Source organism: Mizuhopecten yessoensis, unplaced genomic scaffold (genome assembly GCF_002113885.1).
Source record: "Mizuhopecten yessoensis strain PY_sf001 unplaced genomic scaffold, ASM211388v2 scaffold10135, whole genome shotgun sequence".
NCBI classification, from domain to species: domain Eukaryota; kingdom Metazoa; phylum Mollusca; class Bivalvia; order Pectinida; family Pectinidae; genus Mizuhopecten; species Mizuhopecten yessoensis.
Window position 1 is genome coordinate 94,944 of NW_018408396.1, and position 6,566 is coordinate 101,509.

Below are 6,566 nucleotides of genomic sequence, written 5' to 3' on the forward strand. Positions count from 1 at the left end.
CAAACAAAGATAGACATTAATTGCCGATTGTACTTATTTAAACCATATTTTGCTGCCTTTTACTGGAGAAAATAAACGCATTACGTAACAGTATAATTAACTATAGGATTCCTCCGTTAAGGAATGTTTTTAGTATTGACAATGTATTGCACATGGGATAGTTCATCGGGAAAGAAAACAGAAAGTTCGAACAAATCATTGGGATAGAGAAACTGGTAACTGTTCATCCCCGACGGGAAATAGAACCAAAGAGAAAAGTAACAATCATTGTTATTAAAAAGCACACTACAGAGACATGCCAGGGATTTACATGTGTTTTACACCTTGTACCGTGTTTTAAAGTAGGCAGGATATGACCAAAAAGGTTGAAGTATTTTATTATTGAACCATTATACCTTGGTCTCAGCTTCCGTTCGAATTAGAATTTTATTTGTGTCAGTATGTGTTATGGGACATTCAAATCAACACCCCAACAAACAGAAGACTCAAGAAATGAAAACCTATTTCCGCAAAACTGTTTCAATAAAAGGGGACCGATCAAGTAATCTATAATGACGTCAGAATACGCTTACCCTTCCGATACACCTGGTTCTATTCCCTTGTACTTCTTCAATGATCCCCATGTTAATCTTTCCTTTGGTCACATTTTGCCATTGTTTTATCGATTTTCAGTTCGAATTATAGTTTCGTGGATGCTTCGCTATTCTCCTGTTTTTGCCGGTCCAATATCAAGGTAGGCTTATCGCCTAATCTCTGATGTTGCACGCCGTATTCAGTAAATTCAACGCTCGAAGACATACTGACATACAAATAGTAACGACAACTTAACTGTAGTCATACATATTAACCGGTTCAATCTAATGTATACGGCCGGTTTTGAAAGTCATTATTATTGAAGGCCGGAGAATTTCCGATTTTTATATTATAAATAGTAAAGGGTAGTGTGGACAATCCGAAGGTATCTCTCCGACTGTTCCTCATATATTCTTTTTCATGTAAAAACATGTAATACTAAATCTAATGGGGACTTCCGCCCGCGGGAAGTCAAATTATGTAACGCAACCGTTTCTCACCCCTACTACAATTGCTCACTTATTGTACCTGGTAGGGAATATAAATATAATCCACAATAACGATCTCCTTTGATTTTTTTCATGAGCGGAGATATCACCAGAAAGTATCACTAAAACCCGTTTGGTTGGAAATTTGTGTTAAGAAAACAAGCATGAATTCGTGCAGGTCTATCAAATTGTTCTCAAAAGCGAGATCTAACGGCTGCGAGTTGCAAGAAACAAGAGGCTTAACAGGCCTGTATGATTATCTGTTACTGAATGGTGTCAACAGACACACTTGACCTCTGATTGTGGTCCAAGGCCATTCATTTAAGCACATTTGGTAGCCCTCTTCCCAATCAAGCTACAGGCTAAGTATTATGATATTCCATGGCTACTGTGTGTCATGACCTCTTACCGAATCCCGTGACCTTCCTCGGGAAGCAAGTGATGAGGACGGGGCCTACAGCTAGAGTGAAGTCGTTTGAACGGACGCTTTCCGGCCATGGCCGTACACAGTTCTTGTTATCAGTATTTTGCATGCTTTGGCCTACAATTCGGCACTGCTGTACATGTATTTGTGGATAGGAATAACAATATGACCGCCAAGAAGCCATCTTGGTGTTTTTGTTATCAAACTGAAACGTTTTTCAAATTTTGTACACATATTCCCAATGGTGGTAATGGTGCAATGCTACTTTTGTTTGTGAGCGGAATTATTATACGACTGCCACCACACAGCCATGTGTGTGAGAGGAACTATTACACGGCTGCCTCCACACAGCCATGTTTGGGAGCAGAACTATTATACTGCTGCCCCCACACAGCCATGTTTGCGAGCGGAACTATTATACAGCTGCCACCACACAGCCACGTTTGTGAGCGGAACTATGATACGGCTGCCACCACACAGCCACGTTTGTGAGCGGAACTATGATACGGCTGCCACCACACAGCCCTGTTTGTGAGCGGAACTATGATACGGCTGCCACCACAGAGCCATGTTTGTGAGCGGAACTTTTATACTGCTGCCACCACACAGACATGTTTGTGAGCGGAATTATTATACGACGGCCACCACACAGCCATGGTTTTGACCGGAACTCTTATACTGCTGCCACCACACAGTCATGTTTGTGAGCGGAATTATTATTCGACTGCCACCACACAGACATGTTTGTGAGCGGAACTTTTATACTGCTGCCACCACCCAGCCATGTTTGTGAGAGCAACTATAATACGGCTGCCACCACAGAGCCATGTTTGTGAGCGGACCTATTATACGGCTGCCATCACACAGCCATGTTTTTGAGCCGAACTATTATACTGCTGCAACCACACAACCATGTGTGTGAGCGGAACTATTACTCAGCTGCCACCACACAGCCCTGTTTGTGAGCGGAACTATACACAGCCATGTGTGTGAGCGGAACTATAACACTGCTGCCCCCACACAGCCATGTTTGTGAGCGGAACTATTATACGGCTGCCACCACACAGCCATGTTTTTGAGCCGAACTATTATACTGCTGCCACCACACAGCCATGTTTGTGAGCGGAATTATTATACTGCTGCCACCACACAGCCATGTTTGTGAGCGGAACTATTATAAGGCTGCCACCACACAGCCATGTTTGTGAGAGGAACTATTACACGGCTGCCACCACACAGCCATGTTTGTGAGAGGAACTATTACACGGCTGCCACCACACAGCCATGTTTGTGAGAGGAACTATTATACGGCTGCCACCACACAGCCATGTTTTTGAGCCGAAGTATTATACTGCTGCCACCACACAGCCATGTTTGTGAGCGGAACTATTACACGGCTGCCACCACACAGCCATGTTTGTGAGAGGAACTATTATACGGCTGCCACCACACAGCCAGTGTTGTCCCTGTTGTGCATTGTAACTTTTTTTCATGGTCAAGGTCACAGGTCAAAGTTCATATCCTCCATACAGTGATAATTTTAGAACAAAGTTATGAAACCATCTTTTGGGGTATTATGCCAAGTGCTCCATGGAAAATAGTCAAAAGACATGTATGTAAAAGCAAACTAATTTCATGGTAGACATTGCATAACATTACCGATATTGTTTGGTCTGATATCAAGTGTAAGGTCAAGGTCATAGGTTGAAAAGGCAAGGTGATAGAGGTAATATCTTCTCAATTGTAAACATAGCATTATAACATTAGGAAGCAATATTATTGGGAGTGATGATATTTTATCTTTTCTGCAAGGTCAAGGTATATTACAATCTTAATGAATATTGCAGGCTAAAAGTCAAGGTTAGTCAGTTATCTGTAGCATTCTTAATGTCCCATCAACACAGAAGAGATTATTAGGTCAAATAAAAAGTAGATGTAACATGTTAGAGGAAGTGCCATCAAACAAACAAACAAAGGCAAACGTCAACCTGGATAGTAGAAGTGCCAACAGTTAGTTTTGTCTTTCTGAAGTCTCTGGTCTTAAAAGGTCAAATTCTACATTCCTTAGCAGGAGACACAGTAGTCCAGTGGTAGGACGCCGGGCTCGTGACTGAAGGGTTCGGGTTCGCACCACAGCACGGCAATGTGTTGTATCTTTGAGCAAGATACTTTACTCCGCTTGTTCCAGTCTACTCAGCTGTAAATGAGTAGGTGGCTCGTCAGTGCTTGAATTGTTGAATGCTAGCTGTTAGTGCCGAAATGCAGTGTTTGTTACACATGTATACCAGATAGATGTACATTTTACTCCACCTGCTCTACATTTGGCTGTCGTACTGTCATAGTGTATAAGGTGGTGGTATAACGGGGGACCACTGTATATAAACAATATAAGTTAATCTCCAATAGAGAAAAGATCTACAACAACAGTCAGCGTCAATATATTTAATATCAATAAGCACAGTACCTTTTATATCAACATGAACAAGGCCACAGTAGATAGTGATAAAAGTGGTTTCTTAAAATAAAAGCACATGCATAGCTTTAAATGGATTCATCATATGACACATCGATATACAAAGGCAAGATGTGTTCATTGTAGCCAATAAATCTGTACTCAAAAACCCTGTCATCAAAAAATACATGAATTCTCTCTTCACAAAATATCATCATATCATTTCATTGAAATAATATCCTCATATCACAATAAGCCGAAAACTTGTTTCAATATATTGTTGTAATTCTCTCTACAGGTACAGGTATGTATCCTGTCAATGGATTGTGAGGCGAGAACCTACCATATTACCTCCCCTTATCAGAATGCTGTTCATGGAATTGTAAAGTAAAGTGTTAGAATAAATCAAATAGAAAGGGAGGTAATCTGATAGTGTCCCTTTGTAATGGTTGTAATGATTGTTTAACTCTATATGAAAATGTTGCAAATAAAGAGAATAAATTAAAACAAAAATTCTCGTTTTCAGATTGTAACCTAATCAAAAATAATAAAAGAAACACAAATCTTGGCTATTCTAATATTCAAATTTCACACACTGTAGAAAACATAATGTCCAGTAAGACTCTATAAATGAACGTGTATTTGATTGAGAACAGGCCGGGAGTGAGTAAAGAGTGATGTCCCTTGTTACCAAGACCAGTTCATGAACAAATTTTGATAATCTGGATTTGGTTCACATATTAAAAGCAAAAAGTGGGAAAATAATTCTTTGTGAAATTTAAGTAAGTTTCCAGATTTTCAATCACTGCCCTTTGGACTATGATAGATCCAAGGATGATAAGTAGGACACTATCACTTAACAGTGGAGATAATGCTGTAGGTATATCTCCCTTTGTTAACCATTTCTGTTCAAAAATGATATATTATACAGGAAATTAAATTTAACTTCCAAAACGTTAACAAAAATTATTTATACATGATAGTTCAAAATTCTTTTTTCCCCCCATTCCTTTCATTTTCAACTTCTTAGATTCTATAAAATCACATTGAATAATTCATTAATACATTGACATGTACTATATAATATGGTGAATGAACAATGTCACTTTAATATACTCAAATTAGCACAAACAATTCTGTTTTACTTGTTTTCATAAACAACAGCTTCAAAGCGTACTTTTGTGAATATCAAACATTTGCTTGTAAAAGAAAATAACATCCTTTAATACCGGAATGTTTACCAACTTGATAAAAACAAAACCTATTCATTATCACATTGAAGTCGACACATTGGAATGTTAATATTTAACACGAGTGGAAAAACAGACTTTGTAAAAATTATCCTTTAAAAGAGTTCTAAAGGAAGATAGAAATATAAAACTACTTTTTTTTTTTTTACAAAAAAACAAGAGGGTTTCTATTTTAACAAATCACTGATATTAAACTAAAAGGAAGATTCCGCGAAACTTTTCATCTGGTCGGCACAACCCAAAAAAGACCAATTAGATTTGTTGTAACATTTTAAGAAATCTGTCTCAATAATCGAGCTGAAATTGTTTGTGACCTTGCTGATAACTTTGTTTTAACGTCGCTCAGTATGCAAATACAGCTTTAAAACATAATTTTAATTTGATTTGGATACTGAATTTTATCAGAAATGCATAAAAGTTGTTTTTTGATGCAAAAAGAAAGAAGATGTATATCAACAAGGGAGCGTGAAATCTCTTCGAAAAACAAGATGTACCACACCCTGTTTTTAATATTTTTTTCTTATCATTAAATTATAGTTGATATCAACTGTTATGCGACTGCCTTATATAAAATGTAACAAATTAACAATTCTTTAAGGTAGAATATGTCAACAGAGCCAAATGAACATGTTTCACACACAGTTTTTAATTCTCTGACATCATCGTGCTTGCAACTTCAATTGCTCTCTTTGCGACAGTAAGAAAGTAACCTTACTCCACATAATTATAAAACATGACAAAAACAATGCTATTTGTGTAAACAGTGCATACTGAGGGATTATGGATGAAATATCAAGGAAAGTATTTATGATATGTTAGTAAACTCATCGTATCACAATATTTACACATAGATATACAATGGTGTAAAGTTCTCAAATTATGCTGTAGAAGGCCATTAATATTCACAGGGCACATGTAATGAAAAGAGTGTTACTATACATTGAAAATGACAATGTTCTGAATTTTTGAATGGCATGGAACCAATTGAAATAAATATCCATTTAAAAAAAAAAAAATAGGGATCAAGTTGTTTGAAGGAAAAGACATTGAGAGATGAATTTGTATACTTTTGCGGAGGGAATACCTATTTTTTCCTCAAATGAGAAGGGGGTAATGAGAGTATATCCATATTTTTTCTCAGATAAAGGCATGTGACTCCTTATTGCCAGAACACTGTTCCTTTTAGACATAATGCTTTGGGAATATTTAAATTTTTATCAACATCTAAAAAAAAAAATATTGCATGCAAAACTATTATTGATTCATTATTGCTAGTATGTGTATCACATTTTAAATCATCAGGAAAAATATCACCAGGATAATTACATGAATTATTTGCAAATAAAATGTCCATGTACACTTCACTCAAGTTTCAATTA